Source organism: Rhinopithecus bieti, unplaced genomic scaffold (assembly GCF_001698545.2).
Source record: "Rhinopithecus bieti isolate Rb0 unplaced genomic scaffold, ASM169854v2 scaffold_32105, whole genome shotgun sequence".
NCBI lineage: Eukaryota > Metazoa > Chordata > Mammalia > Primates > Cercopithecidae > Rhinopithecus > Rhinopithecus bieti.
The window spans coordinates 1,926,585-1,951,801 of record NW_016814250.1 but is presented as its reverse complement, the minus strand read 5'-3'; the positions used below and the strand labels follow the sequence as shown (position 1 = coordinate 1,951,801).

At 36.8% G+C, this 25,217-nt stretch overlaps 1 long non-coding RNA gene across 1 annotated transcript in view; it reads left to right on the top strand.

The window, feature by feature from the left end:
- Positions 1–23,965, top strand: part of LOC108514043 (uncharacterized) — a 39,150-nt gene extending 15,185 nt beyond the window's left edge. Inside the window, exons 2-3 of the long non-coding RNA XR_001881090.1 lie at positions 11,897–11,975; positions 23,591–23,965. This is a non-coding gene — a long non-coding RNA (uncharacterized LOC108514043). The remainder of the gene's footprint in view (positions 1–11,896; positions 11,976–23,590) is intronic.
- The last annotated feature ends 1,252 nt before the right edge of the window (positions 23,966–25,217 follow it).

Sequence of the window (25,217 nt, the reverse complement as noted above, 5' to 3'; positions counted from 1 at the left end):
ACCACATGCCCATGGGACACCTGGATAGTACTTAGTTGACTCATGCCACTGACCCCTACTTCCCATATGGACTATGCAGATATAACACAATGACCACCTCTCAATCACAGTGTGATCTCCTAGAACTTGCACCTTCTTCTTTTAAACCCATCCATTAGAACTCCCCTCAGGAAACTGGCGTGGATAATGCCTTGGACCTCAGTAAAGGCTTCAATGCACAGGTTCTTCTCTCTTGCTCCCACCAAGCATGCTTGTCCCAGTTGGCTCCGTATTTTTCCCATTAGACCTGAGAGATGTGGCACCCCCTTTTCTCCGGGATTTGTAGCTAATGAGCTACTTCTGTTATTGCATGTGTCTTAGTGAGTTGCCTCTTCTGTGTCTTACTTGACCAACACACTAGAGCCTAACTTCTTTCTCGATCAGGTCTCTTCTAGAGAGTGGCTGTCTTAGTAGGAATAAACTGGACACCAGTCAGACAAGAGCCATAAGGAGATCTGTCATTAAAAACAAGTTTCCTGTGAGACGGACACCTGGTCATAGGTCAGACATTCAGGCATTAGGCAGAAAGCCAGGATACCGATGCATACCATGAAAGGCACATGGTGGACATCCATAACCAAATCCCCTATAGAACCATCAGGACAGCACTAAAGTTTCTAGCCACTTTCCAGAAAGAGGCCTCAAGAACAAATCAGAAGAAAATACCACAGACTTGGGTTACAGAAAGAGAACAAAGAGAAAGCAGAGCAGCAGAAACATCTGAAGTAATAATGGGACACTCGGAAAACACAAAGTAGAATAAATATCAAAACACCTATAAATGTTAAAATGTTTTCAAGCAGAAGGAAATTCAAATATAAATAAATATAAATATATTCCCATATAAATGAAGAGTATCGGCGAAAAAATAAAGGTAAATTAAAATATTTTTATTTGTCGTAATTGATCTAAGAATAACTTTAATAATGGGAACAATGTGTTGCAACGTATGCACAGATTAAGTAAATGAAAGCAATGTCACAGAAGGAAAGCAAGCAGGACTAGAAATACTCTGTTATTAAGTTTCTGCATTGTATTTGAAGCAAAATAGTGTTATTTGAAGGTAGATTTAGATTACTTAAAAATGTATATTGTAAAACTTAAGGTAACCAGTAAAAAAAAAAATTTTAAGAACTACACTTTTTATACCATGAGAAAAATTAAATGGAATCATATAAAATGTTCAATTAAAACTGGAGGAAAAAATAAGTCTCTGTCAACAACTGTAAAACAGAAACATGTTTTATATAAATCCAAATATATCATAAATTACTTTAAATGTCAATGGTCTAAATACTGCAATTAAAAGACAAAGACTGTCATCATGGATTAAAAAAACTATCTTGACTCATCCAAGAGGAAGCAGGGGGCAACTATACATTGTCTACAATAAGCCCACTTTAAATATAAAGATACCAGCAGATGAAAAGCAAAGGGATGGGAAAATAAAATGAATCAAAAGAAATTGGAGTATCTATATTAATTTCAGACAATGCAGACTTCAAAATAAGGAAGATTAGAGATAAAAACCAGCACTACATAATAGAAAAGAGATTAATTATCCAAAAAGACATAACAATGCTAAATGTGTGTATACCTAAAAACAAAATGTCAAAACACATGAGACAAAAACTGATAGAACTGAAAGGAGTAGACAAATGTACAATTATATTTGAAGAGTTCAACATCCCCCCGTCAGTAATTGATAGATCAGGTAAGCAGAAAATAAAGATATAGTTGACTCGAATGGCACTATCAGTCAACTTGATCTTACTGACATTTACAGATCACTCTATCCCTCAACAGCAGAATACACATTCTTCTCATGCTCACATGGAGCATGCACCAAGATAAACCACATTCTTGGCCATAAAGCATATCTAACCATACTTAAAAGAATAAAAATGACACAAATTTTGTTCTCAGACCACAATGGAAATGAACTAAAAATCAACTGATAAAAGATAACTGGAAAATCCCCAAATATTTGGAAGCTACGCAACACACTTTAAAATAGCACACAGTTAAAAAAATCTCAAGATAAATTTTAAAATCTTTTTAACTGAATGAACATGAAAATACAACTTACCAAAGTTTGTGGTATACAGCAAAAAACAACAACAACAACAACAAAAAAAACTAAGGTGCTCAAAGAGAAGTGTATAGCATTAAATGCTACATTTTTAAAATGAAGAAAGGTTCAAAATCAGTAACCTAAGTTTTTACCACCAGAAACTGAAGAAAGAATACTTAAGCCTAAAAGCAAGCAGAAGGAAATAAATTATTAAAATCGAATTCAAAGCCAATGAAATTGTTATCTGCACCTGATACAATAGGGAAAAAAAATGAAGTGTATGAAATTGAAAGGCCTGGCACAGTGACACAAGTCTGTAATCCCAGCACTTTGAGAGGCAGAGGCAGGCAGATCACTTGAGGTCAGGAGTTTGAGACCAGCCTGGCCAACATGGCAAAACTCCATCTCTACTAAAAACATAAAAATTAGCTGGAAATTAGCTGGAAATAGTGGTGCACACCAGCTACTCAGGAGGCTGAGGCAGGAGAACCCAGGAGGCACCTGAACCCAGGAGGCGGAGGTTGCAGTGAGCTAAGATCACACCACTATACTCCAAACTGAGAGACAGAGAGCAACTCCATCTCCAAAAAGGAAGAAGTCTATGAAATTGAAAACAAGAAAACAATGGAGAAAATTAACAAAACCAAAAGCTGGTTCTTTGAAAGGATCAATGAAATGAATAAACCCTAGCCAAGCTAACCAAGAAAAAAATTGAAGCAAATACACAAATTACCAAAATCAAAAATGAGGCCGGGAGCAGTGGCTCACACCTGTAATCCCAGCACTTTGGGAGGCCAAGGCAGGTGGATTACCTGAGGTCAGGAGTTCAAGACCAGCCTGGCCAACACGGTGAAACCCCGTTTCTACTAAAAATACAAAAAATTATCTAGGCATGGTGGCACATGCCTGTAATCCCAGCTACTTGGGAGACTGAGGCAGGAGAATCACTTGAACCTGGGAGGTGGAGGTTGCAGTGAGCCAAGATTGTGCTACAGCCCTCCAGTCTGGGCAAGAAGAGTGAAACTCCGTCTCAAAAAAAAAAAAAAAAAGAAAAGAAAAGAAAGAGGGGTCATCACTACTGACCCCTTGGACATTAAAAGAGTATAGGAATGGTATTAACAGTTCTATACTCAAAAATATGATGACTTAGATGAAATAGACCAATTTCTGGAGAGACATAAATGACCAAAACCCACAAACGGGGAAATAGCCTAAATAGCTCTCTCTATATTAAATACATTCAATCAATAATTAACAATTGATCACTTTCTATAAAAGAAAATACCTGGCCCAGATGGTTTCACTGATGAATTTTACCAAACTTTTAAGGAGGAAATCATATCAATTCTTTATAATTTCTTCCAGAAAACAGAAGAAGAAAGACTGCTTCTTAGCTCATTCTATGAGGTCAGCATTACCTTACTACTAAAATTAGACACAGCCATTTATAAGAAAGGAAAACAACAGACCAACAACATCTCTCATAAACACAGACATAACAAATTGAATTCAACAATGTATACCAAACATTATACACTGCAACCATATGGGATTTATTCCAGTATGCAAGGCTGGTTAAACACTTAAAACTCAATCAGCATAAATCACTACATCAACAGATTAAAGATGAAAATTAATGTGATTATATCAATTGTTGGAGAAAATAATTTGACAAAATTCCACACTTATTTATGATTAAAAGTTCTTAGCAAAGCAAAAATAGAGGAAAATTTCCTCAATTTGATAAAGAACTTACATTAAAAACCTACAGCTAACATTCCACCTAATGGTGAGAAAATGCAGGTGTTTCCCCTAAGATCAGAAACAAGGCGTCTTCCCTCACTTCCAGTCAACCTTTTACTGGAAGTTTCTAACTAATGCAACAAGACAAGAAAGGAATCAAAAGAATATCAGTTGGAAAGGAAGAATAAAACTTTCTATTCAGAGATGACAAAATTGTTTATATAGAAAATCTCAAAATAGACAAAACAACCTCCTAGAACTAATAAGAGAATAAAACAAAATCACAGGATGCAAGGTTAATAGAAAATTGTTAATACAAAAGTCAATTGCTTTCCTATATACTAGCAAGGAACAATTGGAACTTGAAATTTAAATATATTCTATTTACAACAGTACCTAACAAATGGAAATACTTAGGTATGAATCTAACAAAATATGTACACAATCTATATGTGAAAAATTGTAAAACACTAATTTAAAAATCAAAGATTTAAATAAATTACATAATATAATTTATGCAAATAAAATTAGATTTAATGCAATCCAAATTATAAATTATATATGTATAAATTATATGGATGTAATGCAATCCTATAAAATCTCATTAAGCCATTTCTTACCTAATAGACAGACTGATTTTGAAGTTTACAAGGCAAGGCAAAAGATGGCCAATGGTGGGAACCTAGTTTCTCACTGTTAGAGGTTACAGATAAACAAGGGGAAGATTCTAGGATGATTCAAGAAGGACTGTGTTAGAGTGGGAGACATCAGTCTGAACTCATGTTTAGCATATAGATACAGATGGTTACATATAAATATTTTAGATATGTGTATATTAATGGGTTAGTACACACTTTCTTTGCTCTGTCAGCTGAGATGGCCTAGAAGCAATGATAGCCATCATTGAGAACACCTAGCACCGAATCTTGGTTCCTAATACCATTCTCCCATCAAAGGAACAGAGATCCTGGGAGAAATCGTTAATTCTAAGACTGAGACAGGAAATATACAAGATAAGCCTGGAGCATCTTGTAGCACTAGAAAGTAAGAAAGTGGAAAAAAAAAAAAACCCTACAGTGATGGAATATATCAAAGTGATACAAGAGCCAACTAAAAAGGCTCCCAATGGCCAAAGTTAAAACAATTTTAGCAACAAAATAAATAAAGTCATATTGGATTATAATCTAAAGTATAAATATCCCTGAGTACATTATAAGTAAATAATTTAATAAACAAATAAGAGAGAATAAACAGAACTCCCAAGCAGAAGAATTTCAAATAATTTATGTTAATATTCCTCCCTTAAGTAAATAGAACATAACTCTCCACTCCGTTAGTGTGGGCTGCACATAATGACTTTCTTCTAAAGAGTACAGGATAGAAAGGGAGAAAAAAAAAAGAGCAACTTTGCAGTGGAGAAACTTGGCAAACACTACTATATGCCAAGTGACCAAGATTAACAACATTGATAAGTCATATTGATGGCAGGTACCCTTGATCTGATGTAATAAGAATGGCCTTTCACCTGTGTGGTCTTCTCAGAAACATATTACTCAGTCGAATCATAAGAAAACCTCAGACGAATCCTAACTGAGAGACATTCTGCAAAATGCATGACTAGTAGTCGTCAAAACTATCAAGGTATTTGAAAACAAGTAAGGTCTAAGAAACTGTCACAACTAAGAGGAACCTAAGGAGACACGGTAACTAAACTTGGATGAATTCCTTGATTGAAAAAGGATATGAGGAGAACACTGAGGAAATCTGAGTAAAGTATAGACACACAAGGCACAGGCAACTGAAGAAAAATATACAAATTAGACTTCATAAAAATTTAAACCCCGCCGGGCATGGTGGCAAACACCTGTAATTCCAACACTTTAGGAGGCAGAGGCAGGTGGATTACTTGAGGTCCGGAGTTTGAGACCAGCCTGGCCAACATAGTGAAACCCTGTCTCTACTAAAAATGCAAAAATTCTTTGGGAGGCCGAGACGGGCGGATCACGAGGTCAGGAGATCGAGACCATCCTGGCTAACACGGTGAAACCCCGTCTCTATTAAAAAATACAAAAAACTAGCCGGGCGAGGTGGCGGGCGCCTGTAGTCCCAGCTACTTGGGAGGCTGAGGCAGGAGAATGACATGAACCCGGGAGGCAGAGCTTGCAGTGAGCTGAGATCCAGCCACTGCACTCCAGCCTGGGCCACAGAGCGAGACTCCGCCTAAAAAAAAAAAAAAAAATGCAAAAATTAGCTGGGCTATAGGCGGGAACCTATAATCCAGCTACTGGAGAGGCTGAGGCAGGAGAATTGCTTGAACCCAGGAGGCAGAGGTTGCAGTGAGCCGAGATCGAGCCACTGCACTTCCGTCTGGGTGACAGAGCAATATCCCATCTCAAAAGAGAAAAGATTAAACTCTTTTTGCATCAAAAGACACTATCAACAGAGAAAAAGGCAACCCACAGAATGGGAGAAAATATATGCATATTATACATCTGACAAAATATTAACCTCCAGAATATACAAAGAACTCCTAAAATTCAACAACACAAAAGCAACCTGATTCAAAAACAGGAAAAGGACTTGAATAGACATTTCTCCAAAGAAAATATACAAATTGCCAATAAATACACAAAGAGATGCTCAACATCACTAATCATTAGGGAAATGCAAATCAAAACTACAATGAGATACCACCTCACACCCACTAGGATGCCTACTGTGAAATAAACAGAAAACCAGTATTGCAAGGATGTAGAGATATTAGAACCCTTGTGTACTGTTGGTAATGTAATATGATGCAACCACTGTGGAAAACAGCATCGCAGTTGCTCAAAAGATTAAAATAGAATTATCTTATCATCCAGCAATTCCATTTCTGGGTATACATCAAAAAAATTGAAAGCAGGGTCTTGAACTGATATTTGTAAACCCATGTGTATAGTAGCATCATTCACAATAATCAAAATATGGAAACAAATCATGTATTTACCAACAAATGAATAGACAAAAAGACTGGTATAAACATAGAACAATATTATTCAGGCTTAAAAAAAGAAATTCTGATACATGTTACAACATGGATGAACCTTGAAGACATTATGCTGAGCTAAATAAGCCAGTGACAGAAAGACAAATACTATATGATTCCACTTACATAAGTACCTAGAGGAGTCATATTCATAAAGGCAGAAAGCAGAATGGTGGTTGCCAGAAATGTAGGGAAAGGGGGATGGAGTATTATTGTTTCATGGATGCAGTTTCAGTTTTGCAAGATGAAAGGAGTTCTGGAGATGGAGGGTGGTGATGGAACACAGCAATATGAATATTCTTAATACTCCTGAATTGTATACTTAGAAATGGTTAAGATGACAAATTTTGTTGTAGGTATTTTACTACTATAAAATATTTTATTTTAAAACTGAAAAGTAAACACTTAAGAAAATAAAATACCACGAGCTAGTAAATAATTCAGTACAATTACAAAATAAAGATTAACTTATAAAAGTGAAAAAAGTTCTTCTATACTTCAAAATAAACTAGAAAATAACATAGAAAATAAGATAACCATTTTTAATAGCAATAAAGACAATAAAATATCTAGTATAAACACAATAAAAACAATAAAGTACCTAATAAAGGATGCAAAAGATCTTTAAGGAGCAAAAGCTTAAACTGTTTTAAGGACATCAAGTGAGAAGAACTAAATAAATATATAGTACAATGTAATACTGTAAAGATACCAAAACTGAACACAATGTTGCTTGCATTTAACACATTGCTAATAAAGATTCCAGTAAGATTTTTTTTGTAAATTTGGCAAACTTTTCTAGTATTTTGATGGAAGAATAAAGATTTGTAAACAGTTTTCAAGTTTTGTTTTTTCCTTTTACAATTGATTTTGTATTTATTTCTACAATAAATATATATTCATTACTTTCTCCTGATTATGTAAAAGAAAAACATGGTCTTTGTAGGAAATTAGAACAATATACAGACATAAAGAAGTCAGAATTTCATAGTTCTCTATAATACCCACCTTTGACACACAGTGATAATCTATTCTTGTTTTTTTTTCCTTAAGAAAAGGGACCTCACTATGTTGCCAGGCTGCATGGCGCACTGCAGCCTTAAGCCTGATTGGGCTCAGAGCAATCCTAGGACTTGGGTCTACAGGCCAATACATAATGTTACATAGGTGTGATCATACCGTACATTCTCTCTTTATTATGGACACCTTTTCTCCACTGTCTTCCCCAATTCCATGTAGCCATGCTAACATTCTATTTCTCTATAATCGTATATCCTATACATACATAGATGCATACTATTCTGAATCATTCTCATGGCTATAAAACACTACATAGCATTCGAACCATAAGTCCGTTATATTCATGTCATTAGGCATATTCTTTACTTTCAGTTTTTGGTGATTATAAACAATGGTGCAATAAAAGTCCTTGTATGTTATAAATTCATACACATTTTTTTCTTTAATTTTATGAACATGATCTGTACTTTTATTTCTATAAGAGAGATTTCCAGGAATAGAAGTGTTGAGTAGAAGAGAATATGTATTTTTAATTTCTATAGATATTGCCAGATTTCCTTCCCAAAATACTATAAATCTTGACTTTCCCACCAGTAATGTGTATCATACTACCCTTTCCTCCACATACTTGTCCAATAAGCTTATTGTTATTATAATGTTAATTTTCTGTCCTTTTGGAATTTGTGCATCTTTTCACATTTATTGGCTGTTTTCTGGATTCACATCTATATTCATTTTAATTGAGTTGTTCATCATGCGATAATGTAGAAATTAATGCTTTGTTATCTGAGTGGAAAATGTACTTTTCTTGTTCCATTAGTGCCCATTGATTTTTATGGGATTTTTTTCCATACAAAATTTTAATTTTTAAATAGTCAAATATCTTTATCTCGTATTACAGATTTTGGATTTCCTGTGTTGCTAGGAAGATCTCAGAAATTCAACTACTGTGTATGTTTTCTCATATATTTTCAGCAAAGATTTTTATTATTTCTAAGCCTTTATTCATCTAGAATTTTAATAGAACATATTTTATTTCTTTCCATATGAATAGCCAGTTCGCTATTAGGTCAATTTTACAAAAGAAAAACAGCTGAGGACTTAAACTCAGATATTAAGGCATGCTACAAAGCTACAGTAATTTAAAACAACGCAGTATTGATACAAAGACAGATCAATGAAACAGAACAAAGAGCTTAAAATAGGCCAATATTTTTGTGATATGTGACTTGCTACATTATAAGGTTGACACGCAAAAAAAGTGAGAGAAGATGAAAGATGGCTTATTTAGTAGATGGTCTTAAAGAAATTAGTTTACATGGAAAAATAAAGTGAAAAACAAAGGTGTATTTCAAATGGGTTAAAGACTTGAGTACGAAAGCTGAAACATGAAGAAAACATAGGGGAAAATCTTGGTGATCATGTGGCAAAATATATACATATATATAGAAAACATGTATATATGGACATACACATATATAGGGACATATATAGGATATATATATGGATATATGGATATACACATATATAGGGATATATCCAGATATAACTATATATGTGCATATGTATATATAGAGAAAGTTGAATAATACCAAGTTTTGAAGAGAATATACAGAAATAAGAGCTTTTATGCAAAACTAATGTGAGTGACAGTCATAAGGTTTTTCTGGAAACAATCTTACTATACTTAATGAAATGGTGAATTTTTAGATGTTAATCTCACTCTGAAAATAATTCCCAGACAAACTCTTAAAACTCCTATAAGAAACATGTACAAGCAGACAATTCACTATTGCTGCTTTATGTATTTGTCACAAGAAGAATCAATAAATACAATGATAATTGGTGCATATGATGGGATCCCACATGTACAAAACGTAATGTTTCATGAACACAATGTTTAAAAAAAGAATGAAATCAGTAGCATAATACCAGTTGCAAACAGTTAAGTGTGTATACATGTATATACACACATTTATATATGTAAGTATGTATATGTATATATGTATATGTACACACACATAAAATCATACAATATATTTTACATATACAAGAACATGTATCTAAATATTATATTGGTAATCTATGGGATTAAAAGAATGGGAATGGAGATTAGGAATAAAATAGAAAATGAAATAAAACAACAAAAGGACCTTGTTTAGAAGCATGTTATGGAGTACTACACAGGGGGTGCATAGTTAACCCAATTCTGTAACTCAGATCAAATACTAAAACAATAAACAAAAATGGTATAGAATAAGATCAATAAATCCTCTCATTTTTCAATTCTAGAAACAGACCCTGAGAGATTAAGCTCCCTGCTCAGGTCATTTAGCCAATTAGTGGCCATACCAAGACAAAAGCCAAATATACAGACCATTTTACCCCACTGCCTCCTTTACATAGCTTTAAGCAATGGAGATATAACCATAGCTTAAAAGTTGTCAAGGAGTCTCATATGCCATAAAATTTTAAATCAACTTAATGATAGCATAGATTTGGGGCAGTGGATGTCTTGGGTTTTGTCTGCCCAACCTCCTTTCCTTTGGGACTTAGTCCTCCCTAGCTCCATATGTTTCTGGCGGAATGCTGATCCCAGGAACCCCTGCATAGCCACCACCACAACCACCAGGATGGGTACCTAATCCAAGCTAATTTAATTACGCTCTCTCCCAAGGAATTGAATCTTGAGCAGAACACAGAGACTGATATGGGTGATGGACCCAACCAAAAGAGAAAGCCCCGAACTCCTGCTCATCAGATGGGTGAAGCAGATGTTCCTGTCTTTCTCAAAGTCTGCTAGTTCAGCTCTTTCTTGGATTGTGTGGGTTGCCCAGCCTCTCCCCAAAATGTTTTTGTTGATTAAATTAGTCTTTGTTGTTGTTAGCCTGTCTAAATGTAGTATGCTAATTATAATAAACTTGAAACATTCAATAAACAGTCATTTTTCATGGTGCTTTGGAATGTGACTGGGCTGTGGAGGGGGTTGATCTGAATGGCCCATGTTTCTTAAAACAGATTTTCATGAAAGTATAATTTTTACGGCTTTTTATTTGGTAGCAAACAGAGAATTTCAAATCCATTGGATCAGTCATTCCAAAAGGGACATTTCAATATCCTAATGCCTGGAGGCACATTCAGCATTGCTGAGTGTTAGAAGATCTGGAATTACCTGAATGTGAACCTCTCTGACTTCTTTCTTTGCTCTCTTCCTTCACTACCACCTCTCCCACCTCTTTCCTCATGGGAAGGAAAATATAAATCTCAGTAGCATACTGGTCGTATGTAGATAAGGGTGCAACATTTACTGGATGACTGTACATTTTCCGAAGAAAAAATTGTTTAAACACTTTCTCTTTTTTCCACTACCGAATTATGTCCCATATGCAGTCTGCTACAGAAAGTAATGAAGTGAATAAATATATTAAGAAGTAAAATCCTGCTGTAGCTACCTAGAACATAAATCATTATAGCACAAATGCATTTGCTGTTTGTGTTTCTGGAACTCAAAATATTTCACATATTATCTCAGTTCCTAACATCCCCATGAGATAGGTAGATAACCGTTGGTATGCAGCACCTTTTGACCTAAATGTCTAGAACATTCTGTGCACACTTTATCCTCCTTAAATTCTTATGAGTCAGCAAGATAGCAAGGGCTGACCTCCTTGCTTTACAGTAATAGAAACAGACTCAAGAGAGACAATGACTTACCTGATGTCAAACTGCAGTTTGGCCACAGAAGTAGATATTGTGCTATCTACAGTATCTCCCATAAATATCACTTAAGAAAGTGAGAAATGAGATGCTTGGGTCAAAAGAAACGAAAAGTGAGACAAAAGAGGGGAGACAGTGATGGTCACCTCACTTCAAGTTATTGAACTACTCTCATAAAACAAACTAGAAAAAAAATTTCTTGGTAGCTAAGACAAGGTCAGGTTTCTGGGAGAAGTAAGTCTATTTTATCTCCTTCTCTTCCCTTCCACTTGCAGTGAGCAAGGTAGCGAGGAGTGAAGATGGGAGAAGGGAAGAACACCAGACCCCAAGGCAATGATCAAACTGCTTTGAAAGGTAAATCAGCACTGATTTTAGGGGGTTTTTGTGCAACTAAAGGCAAGAGAAGAAGATGACCATACGTCTCTAGGATGGAAATGACTGTCACGCTCTAACTCAGGTTGTCAGTTGACCATGGCTTGGCAATGCAACAGTGAAATGTTTGAAGCTACAAGTGCCTTCAGTGGTGTAGCAAACACTAGCTATTACCTTAAGATCTCTGGCATGATATTTTCTTCCACCAAAATTTGAATTTTTTCAGAGGACAGTGGAGTTCAGAATTTAAACCTTGCCACAAAAGCAAAGCCAACATATTTAAACTACTTCTCTTAATCTTCCCAGCAGTTACTCCAACAGATAAAGGAGCTTTGGTACCAACTCACTTCTCGTTTTCTTGATAAAGAGAAACTAATGATCTAGAGATTTCTATGACGTATTTTTGAACTAAAACATTATCATATGCATTTATATAGCTTCTTTATTTTTGTACCAACACATACCTTAGCAAGGCAATGATAAGAAAAGTGGCCACCCATAACAAAACAAAACTTCGTGTGCATCTGGAAAACTTCTTTTGAATGAGAAAATAGTCACTTGTCAAATGTGATATGGAAGTTATTTTGGTGAATCACATACCCATTTCTACTAGAGAAACACGTCACATGGAATAGTTTGTGCTACAACAGGAAGGGAGCCTCTCTAAATAAAAATGGAGCAATAAAGAACATTTCCTTCTAGCCATCTAGTATGTCACTAAATGCATTTCTACCTGGTTTTGTCTATAGAGATAAGACATTTTTAACTTTCCAACTAAGCAACAAATGTACTGTAAGTAGTTGCATAGAACATCGTTTGTGTGGACTTTTGGATCAGAACTGGAACTGACATTAGAGAAATTTGGCAATTGCAGTATTTTCAAAGAAGTTAGAATTCAATTACACAAGGGACCTGTAGCATATTGTTGGTGATCCACTCAGACCACTTTGGATCCCTTTTACTATTTCTGTGCCAACCCACCTCCACCCCTCGCCCCTCACATTAATCTCTTTGGCTTTTAATGGCCAATACTGTCCCCCACTACACTGCCCTTAGGCAACTGGAAGCAGGGCTTTGCCCAAAACGGTAAAAGGAAGTTCCTGGGAATATATTCTCCTTGCCCACTCCTCCTCCCCCTACCCTCACTATAGCCCTTAGCAAAAGACTAGCTGCTGCTGGACTGTGGTCATCTCAGTTTCTTTGGCTAGGGCCAAGACATTCAGAGATGTGACTAAAACCCCAGCCCTTGCCTTTGGGATCAGGCTAAGGCCCAGAAAGATGTCATCTGAAATCCCACCTTTGCTAGGCCTGCCCCCTCTCCCTTGCCAGCTTTTCCTGGAAGTAGCTCCTTAATAAATCACTTGGCCACAAGTCCTCTCTGAGCCTGCTTTTAGGGAAAGTAACCTAAGACAGTAGCTGAAAACAACTGATAAAACAACACCATCTGCATTCCCTACTAATCTATAATTAGTACTGTATATGTATCTATACTGTTCCAAAACAGAATTTTCTCTGAATTGGTTTATACTAATCAACTTCAATTCCACATAGTTCACTAATTACCTTCCTAAACCTCTCCATCAAAGAGATTATAAAGCTAAGTATCACCCAATTGCATATGAATATCAAATTGAAAATTGGAAGAACACAAATTAGTGGAGATGTTAAAATCACGTTTAGCTTTGTAGCAGTTTTGAAGATGTTTTGATGAAAAAACTTGTCAAATGCCTTTCAAGTAACCTTTTAAAAATGATCTATAAATTATTTCTTTATGCCCTTTCAGAGAGATTTGTCTACTTTCAAATTAAGATAGCAGTTGTTTAGCTAACAGGATTTAATTTTGAGAGAAGACAAACTATGAAAATGTTAGGGAGAAAGTCATGATAAATCAGGAGCATTTTTTAAAATGAGTAGTAAATGTTTCTTGACCCACTTCCAACTCATTAAAGTATTTCTGAATCCAATCTGAATCCTTGCCTCAGAACCTTAATAGCCTTTAGTGAGAAAATTGAATTAACTTTTTGAATTTAACTTATAAAGGTCAAAAGGAACATATTTTGGATGACATAGGAGATTAAGTATGTGCTATTTCATTTTCCATTGTTTAATGCCTAATATATCATTTATTTGAAAACAATCAGGGAAAAAATATTTTCATGCAGAATGATGTTCATCTTCTAATTAGGAAAACATGATCATAATCCTTTTAGATAAATTTTGTCTCTATTGTTTGAAAACAGAAAAAAAATCCATATCTAATATGGGTTACATCTTGAATAATAAGTAAACCTATATACAACCAAGAGTAAACTAGAGAACAGAAGCAGTATACGTCCCTCAAGACAAATCCAAAATCAAGGTAAATCCATTCATGCCATAAATATTTACTGAACAGCTAATATGTGTCAAACACATATATGCCTCCTCCCCTCATGGAACTTAGTCCAGAAGTTTTTCTTCTCAGGTTTTCTTTACCTTTTGTGACTTCTTTGCAGGGCTTGACACTGCTAACCAATGTACTCCCTCAAAATTACCTTCTTTAGAGTCTAGAGAGAGTCTGGACCTCTGAAATACTGATCCCTCCTGGCTTCCTCCTGTTTTTCTTCATTTCCTTCAGCTCCTTTGTTTTGTTCATCTCCAAATGTTGATTTCTCTGAGTCAGTTCACATCTAGCCATTTACTTGGCTTGATCTACTCTGTACAAGTTGCTGACGCCAGATAAACTTTTCTAATTTCAACTAATCTTCCGTGGTCTAGATGCATACTTTCAACTGTCCACTTCACTGCTCCACCTGGATAACCCAGATACTTCAAACTCAAGGGTCCTCCCTCTTCTCACCAGAAAACAGCAAAGGAGAAAATTATCCTTCCCTGTCTTCCCAATCCCCATGAAACACAGAACCCCATTAATGACAAAACCAACTTAGCTGCCTTAGATCAGAAAACCTATTATCTGGACCTCTTTAATAATCCTTATCTGATCTTTTGGTTTCCAATCTCTTCACACTTTTCCACTGAATCACAATTCATGTAATACCATTAAAGTTATCAATTATAAATCAGATATGAATAATATTAATCTTCACTTTAAAATCTGCATAGCCATTTTTAAAATCATAATATAAAAGTGAAACTTCTAAATAGGGTACACAATGCTCTTCCAATCTAATCTCAGCCTGCCTTTTACACCTTAATCTCTATCCAACCCTATCACAGATCCAACAGTGCTGGTTTATCACTGTTTATTGAAATCACCAGGCATTTTCAAGCCTCTGTGTTTTTGCTCATGCAATTTTTTCTGCCTGCAATCCTCCCTACACCACCTCATATCTGACTCATCCACATAACTGAAAGTATCTTGACTTTTATTCATTTTTATACCTTCAGAACATAGCCTGTGCTTAGATTCTCATGGATTTTCAATTAATGTTGAATTCAAAATCCTTTCTAATGTGGTTCCCACTTTCTTTTACTGTCTTATCTCTAGCCTTTCACCCAATTCAACAAATTTTCTAGTCAGATAAGTTATTCATTATGACTGAACCAATGAGGCTCTCTCATGCTTTAGCCTCTTTGTTAAATCCTATTCATCTACTAAGAGTCAACACAATCTAGACTAATATATACTCAACGCATGTTCTCATTTGTTCTATGGAGGTTTTCCCATCTTCTCTCTTCAGATACACCCAAGTGAAATTATTCACCCTCTTTCTCAATAACTTATTATCCAAAATATAATACCAGATTAAATCATATATGTGTATGTGTTGGTCTCTCACACTGAATCATGAGATACTTATCTTGTTTCATTTATTATATATGCAGAAACTAGCATAATACAAGGTACTCAATAAGTATCTAAAATTTTGAATGGAATTGATCTGAATTGAAAAACAGACCAGATTAGTTGGGACATAGGATTCTTATATTCTCATGGTTCACAACCGTAGCTAGCATTAAAATATCATGGGGAGCTTTTATAAAACACTAACACCCCTGCCCCATCTCAAGATAATCTCATTTAATTGGCCTAGGGAGGGTCCAGCACCAGTACTGTCTCCAATGTGATTGGAATGTTGCAGTGATGGTGGCAGGCAGCACTGGAGGAATGAGTAAGGGTCAGATTGCAGAGTTCTGCAGATGCCAGCCCAAGGAAACTCAGGCACTAACTTGCTCTGGGGCCACATCCCTCATCATGGATTTGCTGGTTGAAGGGTCTTAGGAGACTTGAATGAGTGTTAATTTTCCGTAATGAAATTATGCAGTGTCCTGAGGGCTACTTACCCTCTCCACGCAAGATACACAGTACTAAAAAATCCCTCCCCCCCCCCTTCTCTCCCTCTCCCTTCAGCTGCTTGAAACTAAAACAAATATCCTCTCTGTCTGCCTCTTGGTTTACATGAAAAGCTAATATTATAATGGTGGAACACTGTAAGCACCAATGTGGGTTCTCAGACTCCATTTGCGCCTTGGCTCATAGCCGTCGCTGGTGAGCCCCACAACTCAGACCCTCCTCAGCTTCTGAGTCATTTTGACAGAGATAGCAAAATTTACAACAGCTTCAGCACAACGCTTAACAGGATCTGGCATCCCATAAAGCTGCCAGCCAGAACATTAAGTTCCAGGGACGTGACTCCAAGACTGCCTCTGAATCCTGGCACCGCTTATGGTTCATGTTTCCCCAAGAGGTGGTCACCCTGGCTATATTACCTGGTAGTGCCTCATTTCCATAGGAAGAACACCCAGATCTCATGATATTACTGATCCTGCATCATCCCTCTACCCTCAAACACCACCATATAGACCCCATGTGTGCAAGGTCTTATCCTATGGTCTCTCAGCTTCAAACCCATTCTATACTCTACTCTGTGATGCTGAAACTGGGACACTGCAAATCACATTTCAGCTTTGCTGGCTGGCTCTGTTAGACTCTTTTAATAGGGCTGTTAGAAGGAGATTGCTTCTTTCTGTTCACTCCTGTGGGCTTCCTGTTCCTGGCAGTACTGACCAGCAATGCCTGTTCTTCACCCTGGTCATGCCAGTTAATTCCAGTACCAGCTGTTGAATCCAGGTTGCAGATTTTTCAGCTACATCATGTTGTCTCAGAGACACCAGCAGTAGCCAGTGTCCCCTCTTTAGAAATACAGATCCTAGGTCCACAGGGCCCCTCCTCTGACTATCACACACCACAGCAGCAAAGCAGCAACCCCACTCTTTCTCAGAGGTCTGAAATCCAGCCCTCTTGGAGGCCCTCTCCAAGCTTTTAAGTTTTAAAGACTCCAACCACTTTGTGCTCTCAGCCCCTCCCAGCCCTGGGAGCAATAGCTATCTTCTACAGTTGTTAACTTGGAGATTTTTTTGTGTTCTCTTTTTCCTTTTCAATTCTTCACTGATTAACTAAAAATTCTTTATGTTAAATTCTCACTGTTAAAATAACTGGTGGGGTTCCTTCCTTTGATTGCACCCTATTATTCAAGGCCTGGCTCTAACAGCAATATTGGCCCAAATTATGTTGCAACCATTTTTTTTTTTTTTTTTTTTTTTTTTTTTTTTTTTTTTTTTTTTTTTTTTTGAGGTGGAGTCTTGCTCTGTCACCAGGCTTGAGTGCAATGGCACCATCTCGGCTCACTGCAACCTCCGCCTTCCAGGTTCAAGTGATTCTTGTGCCTCAGCCTCCTGAGTAACTGGGATTACAGGCACACGCCACCGTGCCCAGCTAATTTTTTTATTTTTAGTAGAGATGGGGCTTCACCATGTTAGCCAGGATGGTTTCAATCTCTTGACCTCATGATCTGCCTGCCTCAGCCTCCCAAAGTGCTGGGATTACAGGCATGAGCCACTGCATCTGGCCCCACAACTACTTCTATACGTTGAATCTCTTAGCAGTCCTCATTGGAATCTGTCTCTGTAACCACAACCAGAAATACCTGAGTCATTATGCTTGATCCACCACTGATGACTGATGTAGCATAGCCACAAGTTCTGGACTATTTAACATAAATTTTATTTACTTACAAAATAAGAATGATACTAGTAGCCTATTTTTTAGGAGTAATGAGTATAACCAGGAGATCTTTAGCACTTATAAGGAATGTTTCCATGGCATCTTTGGAAATACTATCACCTACAGAAGCACCTGGCTTCCTTTCCAGGGCTCTCAGTTGTACCAGGCATCAAAGGTAAAAGGACAAATTGCAATGAGATGGATGCTAGGGGAGGATAAGCTCCCTCTCTAGCTAAACAACTCACTCTCATACCACAGTTTCACAGACACATGATATAAAATGCTCTCTCAACATGCCTTAATATGATGTTGATTTTTAGATTAATTCCAAGGTGGTTGAATTTTTAAATAAACTTACAAAGTATTGACATGTATAGGACTATCCAAACTGATATTGTGTAATCTATGCTTACATTTTACATAAATTATTTTAATTAATTCTTACAACAATTCTATAAAATAGATTATATTATTATGTCTCTTATTGCAAATGAGAAAACTGAGACACCAAGAGGTAGAATAACCTGTTGATATCTTTCTGTCTCCCATCTGTCACCTTCCTAGCCCTGAGAAGAAGCCTGTTTCCCCTCTTAATCTTAACTCTGGTGCCCTTATCTCTACATCGTTGGCTGGTGCCATGCCTGTCGCTAAATTTATCTGATTGGCTCATGATCCCCAACTTCTTCCCTCCCTTTTTCCTATGGGACAACATAGTCTGTGTTGATGATGGAGTGTAATAACTTATAAGCAGCTGAATTGGGATTCCGACTACAGAGTACAAAGTCCACAACTATTTGCCACCCTACTATTCTTATTCCGCATATCCACTCTGTGAATGTAGCACTTACATTAAAGGCTCCATATAGTTTGTCTTTACTAATGTTCAGATGAGTGATTACTTTTAAAATAGCTTAAGGAATAATTATATTTCACTCAAATCCTCTCCATAACTTCCATGATTTGGGATTATAAGCATGCTTTTCTATATATTGCAGTTCTTACCTTATGAACTTATGGAAGCTCATTAGCAAACCATGCTAATTGAATCTAATGTATTTGTCTGTGGGAGTTAAGTTAGACATGGTGGTAAGGTTCTTAGGTCAGTCCATAAAAATTGTGCAGTTGCTCATCATATGCTCAGAAAACTGTGACTTAGTAGTAAAGCTGAAAAAAAAGAGTTACATTTTGCTTTTAAGATTATAAAGTAGATTTCTAAAATAATTTGTAATAATTTTTAAAGGCTATAGAACTCAGCAGAGGTATGAGAAGGCCATGTTTTGGTGGGAACACACAGAGGAAATCGCAGAAAACAGGAAGGAGCCTGACCTCACGCTTCGCCCAAGGGGAAAACAGCATTCTGCCTGTCTACACACCCGACAGTCAATACAGACTATGTGCTCCCATAGGAAAAAGGGAGGGAAGAAGTTGAGGATCATGAGCCTATCAGATAAATTTAGCAACAGGCATGGCACCAGCCAACAATGTAGAGAGAAGGGCACCAGAGTTAAGATTAAGAGGGGAAACAGGCTTCTTCTCAGGGCCAGGACAGATGAGGGGCAGAAAGAAAATTCCTCTGAGTGACAGCTTTGTTACCGGACGTCAATGTGATGGGGCCCAATCAAAGAGAAGAGGAGATCTCTTTAATAAAAGAGCACTTCACTATGATACCATCACGGGTCAAAGCCATGTAATAAATGAGCCACAGGTAAACTAGGCATATTGTTGAGGTCATTTCTACACAGTACTTTCAAGAATTTCAATTATTCTTGCCTTCTATTATTTAGTTGTTTAGATAAGATTTTAAATAGACCTTGTTTCCAAGGAGAATCTATTACTCAGAGACACTTTTAGCAAAATCCTACTGATAAAGAATAAATTCCAACTGTTTAATTCTGAAGAGATTTTACATTTTTAAGCTCATTCATCTATTCATTCAGTCAACAAATATTTATCCTTACCATGTGCAGGGTATTGACCTGGGTGCTGGAAGATACAACAGTGAGCAAAACAGATAAAAAGTGTCTGCCGGCCGGGCCTGGTGGCTAACACCTGTAATCCCAGCACTATGGGAGGCCGAGGCAGGTGGATCACCTGAGGTTAGGAGTTCAAGACCAGCCTGACCAACATGGTGAAATCCCATCTCTACCAAAAATACAAAACTTAGCCAGGAATGGTGGCATACGCCTATAATCTCAGCTACTCGGGAGGCTGAGGTGGGAGGATCCCTGAGGTGGAGGTTGCAGTGAGCCGAGATTGCGCTACAGCACTCCAGGCTGGGTGGCAGAGCGAGACTCCATCTCAAAAAAAAACCCAAAAAACTAAGTGTCTGCTATCAGAGAGCTTACATGCTAGTTTTATGACAACTGAAGATTCATCTGCAAATAAATTAATTTCCAAAAAGGTTTCTTTTTATAAGGTGTCAATCCTGAACTTCAGTATTTATAAATATGTAAGATTTAGGATGCCATCAGATAGCTTCAATATTATGTAAATTTAAAGAAAATATATGACACAGGCCAGGCACAGTGGCTTATGCCTATAATCCCAGCACTTTGAGAGGCCAAGGCAGGAGGATCACTTGAGGCCAGGAGTTAGAGACCATCCTGGGCAACAAAGTGACACCCTATCTCAACAAATAATCAAAAAAATAGCCAGGCATGTTGGTGCATGCCTGTAGTCCTAGCTACATGGGAGGCTGAGGCAGAAAGATTGCTTGAACCCAGAAGATTGAGGCTGTAGTAAGCCATGTTAACACTACTGTACTCCAGCCTGGGCCACAGAAGCCCTGTCTCAAAAATAAATAAATAAATAAATAATAAATAAATAAATAAATAAATAAATAATATAGATTCACAGACTGATGAATAAATCATCCTCTTAAAGTCATATCAGATAAATATGACTTGTGCTGTTTTTATTTTGCCTCATAGTTTTGGGCTTATACGTGTTTAAACTACTTAAAGCTATTATTTAGAGCACAAAGATAAAAGACAAAGTGAATATAAGAAATGTAAGCTATATACCATGAAAAGTAACAGGATTTTGTCCTGCTACTCTATTAATTCACACCTATTTGACTCAAAAGCTGAAACTTGTCTTTGAATGTGTTTTGCACAATGTGTAAGAAATTTCTACCTCATCACAGAGGTTCCAAATATTGTCAACTGAACATATATCTGGATACTTCTGTAAGTCTGTTGGAAGTTCTTAATTTAGGAAATAAAAACATGATACGTAAGTGTCTACTGAGGGCTAGAGGAAATTACCCAATTAAAAGAAAGAATACAATACTCTGGAGAAAAGGAAATGCCAAGATGTCAAAACCTCTCTCAAGTAAAATCTTATGGATAAAGCTCAGCCTTTCTACATAGAATGACAGAGGATTTGGGTATGACTTCAACTTTTAATAGATGTTTTTCTCTAAAAGGGATAACTCAAGTCTATGAAAAAAAGATAGTAGGTAAAAATTTGAGTGAAATAAAATCAGTGAAATGTCATATGTAAATGGGAAAAATTTTAATACAATTTGATTAATTTTGACTCCACTAATTCAGAATTTCAGAAAGATTCATAAGACATACACTGAAGTTTATCTTTGTTGTAATCTGGGGGAAAAGATCTTCTAGGTCAATGTTTCCCAAACTTTAATGTTCATAGGAATCACCAGAGGATCTCATTAAAATTCAGATTCTGATTCAGTAGCTCTGTAGTGGGCCCCAAGATTCAGCATTTCTGCCAACTTTAATTGAGATACTTCTGCTACTGATCTAAAACATGCTTTGAGCATCAAGAATTCAAGTAAATCAGCAAGGTAGATTGCAAAAGAAATGATCAACCAACCAACACACACTTCCACAACATCCTTGGGGGAAAAATGACTGCTTACAAATGACTCTATGTTGTTCATTAAAACAGTTGTGGTAGGAGTTTTACTTGGCAAGATGGTGTAAACAGCTAATTGGAGTTAATGCACATTGTCAAAAATACAAACCAAGGTTTTCTTTAAAAAATACTCTAGTGAGCCAATTTTTCATTCTAGTTTTTCTTCATTTATATAACCTTCATTTTAATTAACAAACATGGAATTTGGACATCTGAAATCAAAAGAGTGATATGATTATCCATCTTTAATTCTTCTTGAGTCATTTTCCTATCATGTTTGAGATCTCCCCGTTTACTTACTTATTCGTTTACTAAGAAAAAACAGGAAAATGCTGATGAGAGCAAATTCGAGGGAGATAAATTAAATACAGATCATAAGATGCCCCTTCCTCCCTCATTCCACTCCATATCTGGTGAGATAAACAGTTAAGTATTTTTAAGGTAAATGTTATTATATAGCCCAAACTATAAATAATAATGCATTAAAAGCTTCAATGTGGTATTTTTTATGGGTCACTACCATGGCTGGCAATTAGCTGAGGCTATCCAAAAGACTTTGATGTACCTTGGTCCTATTTGCAGGACATGCTAAAGAAATATAGAACCTGCAGCATATCTGTCTATATTCACCAATTATTTGGTTTCTGGTGGCAAATGAAGAGTCCCTCCACTAGAGAAAAATAGCAGCAGAGGACAGAGGTGAAGATGTAACACCAGGAGTACACAGCAAGGCATCTGGAGTGCAGTAAGAGAGAGTCCAGGGGAACAGGAAGAGACAGGAAGATGAGGGAAAAAGAGAGAAGCACAAAGACGCATCATTCAAGAAAAAGAAAAGGAAAGTAGAGAAAAAAAGATTTTAAGAAGGTTTGAGAAAAACCAAAGTTTGAGAAAAAGCAAAACTTTGAGAAAAGCCAAAGTTTTAGCCATACAAACTGCCTGCACTGTGTCTGGAAAAGGAGGTTCCCCAAGCTGCACAGAACACATGTAACACCAGTACCATCCAAGATGGCAGAGAGATTCCCACACACCAGCATATCATCCAGGTGGAAAGCACTTTCCTGCTTCAGAGATGCATAGATTATTTAGTTTCCTGCCATCAAACAATCCAAGAATAATTGACTACTCTGTGGCTGCGTCTGTGTTCACTAAGCAAATTTTCTTTTCTCTGGAGGAAAAAAAGTCTAACAAAATAAGCCCTGCAGTAAACTTGACATTTGTATTTCTCATTAGAATTTAATAAATTGGCACAGATGGAAAAAGAAAGATGCAAGGAGGGGTGGAGGAAGAAGAGAACGAGCCCAGAGATAAATCACGGCTTGAGCTGTCCCTCTTACGAGTAAATTGGGTATAGAAACCAGAATTTGCCAAGTAAAGTGTAGCCTCGGTAGATCAAACTTCACAAAGTGGGAGATAAATACCAGATGAACAGAATCAGATCAGAAATCAAAAGAAAACTATTGGGCATAAGAGAAAAATTTGAGTAGGAGCCAAAATAGAAAAAAATATATATATACATAGAGGAATCAAAATTGGAAAAGCAAAGAGAACTGAGGTTCAAGAAAAGAAAGTATGATGTAAAATAAGCTGTAAATGTGGATGTACTTCATTCATAACATTCTTTTTATGGGAATTCCAGTGTGATTCCAAGAGCTCAGAATGGATTTAAAAGAAAACTCCGAGACCTAATATCTTAACGATCTTTTATTTCCAGCCTAGAGACTACCAAAACTTCACAGGACCATCTAAAGCCACTTCCAGCTGGCAGAGGTGGCCATTTTCTCCCATGCATGCAGGAGCAGAGTGGTGAGTCTCCAGCCTCGCACAGTTCTCCATCCCATTGCTCCAATCCAAGCCCTAGCCCTGCTGGAAAGAACACCAGGGACCACATAAAAGTAGAACAGACAGAAGACGTAATAACTCCCTTAAGATACCTTAACAAGCCATATATTCTGACCCTGAGATCATTATTACATTTGGATAAGTAGGCCCAGTCTCAAATAAAATGGAAAGAAGCATTTGGGGCTACTGAGGAATTTCCTTGAGTATGGATCTTCTATAAATTTGATCTTCCAAGAACTATGCTGGGGATGAAGAGCAATGGTGCTGCTGTCAGTCTCTGCTTAAGTTGAGTAAGTCACAGTACTTCTGATGATTTCTATGTTTACTAAGGGTCGTCTAGACTGATATTCCTTCAAGAAAGAAGAAAAAAAATAATAACCAGGATCACTGTAGCCCTTAGCAAGTCAGAGCTGGTGGGTGATTCTGTAAGTTACTTGATGTCTTTTCTCAGCATTTCTTACTAGTTGACAGGAATCCACACCTGAAAACATCAATTTCTACTCAACCTTCACTCTCTGATTAAGGATGCAATACTCTGCTTTGACTGATCTTTACACCTCTTGTTAGTGACTAATAATCTGTTGGTGAATTGAAAATATAGGCCCTGTCCAGTGCTAAAAAAGACATTCCCTGGAAATGAACTAAAATAAAACAGTCATATGATCTTATAAATCTCAGTATGTATGTCTTTAAGACTCACCAAGATATTTTGTAATAAAAGCAACACTCAATCTTTTCCAACAAGCACCAATGGCAAAGTTAACAATAAGAACCACAGAGGTCTCAAGAGGAAAGTTGCAAAAAGAAATGAGAACTCTGCTCCCAGGGCTTTCCCTAAGTAAAAGAGTGAAGTAAAAGGGAAGTTTTTCTTTGGGCTCTACCAAGGACCTCACTTTTTCTAGGTCCTTATATCAGCCTTGCCCTGTGAGTTCCACATCCCCAGTGCCACCCATGCTCCATGCTTCTATCTGCATCTTGGTGGCCTATAGCACACTTGCACTCATGGAGAAGTTCCATTTAAATGGAGCTTCCTTGGGCAGCATCCTAGCTAAGGGTAGGACATGGGGCAAAAGCAAGGTGAAGACCAACATGCCTGTCCAGAAACAAAATTCTGATGACCCAAACTATTAAGCCCTCAATAAAACTAGTCTGTGTTGTCAGAAGTCAGAATAGTGTTAACCTTTAGGTGGGTGGTTAGTGATTGGAAGGGAGCAAGGCAGACTTCGGGGTATTGGTAGTTTTCTATTGTTGACCAGTGCTGGTTCCAAGAGTACGTTCACTTTATGAAAATTCATTATAGTAAGTGAGCTATACACTTAATATATGTGCCTTTTATTGTATGTATAATACATCAAGAAAGTGTTAAAATAAAATATAATGGCCTTAGGAATGACACAATGTAAGAGATTGAAGAAGTTCAGAATAATTCAAAACATAATCAACATTACCTAGATATTTTAAGAAAAAGCAAAATGACATCTGATGACACTATTCCTTGT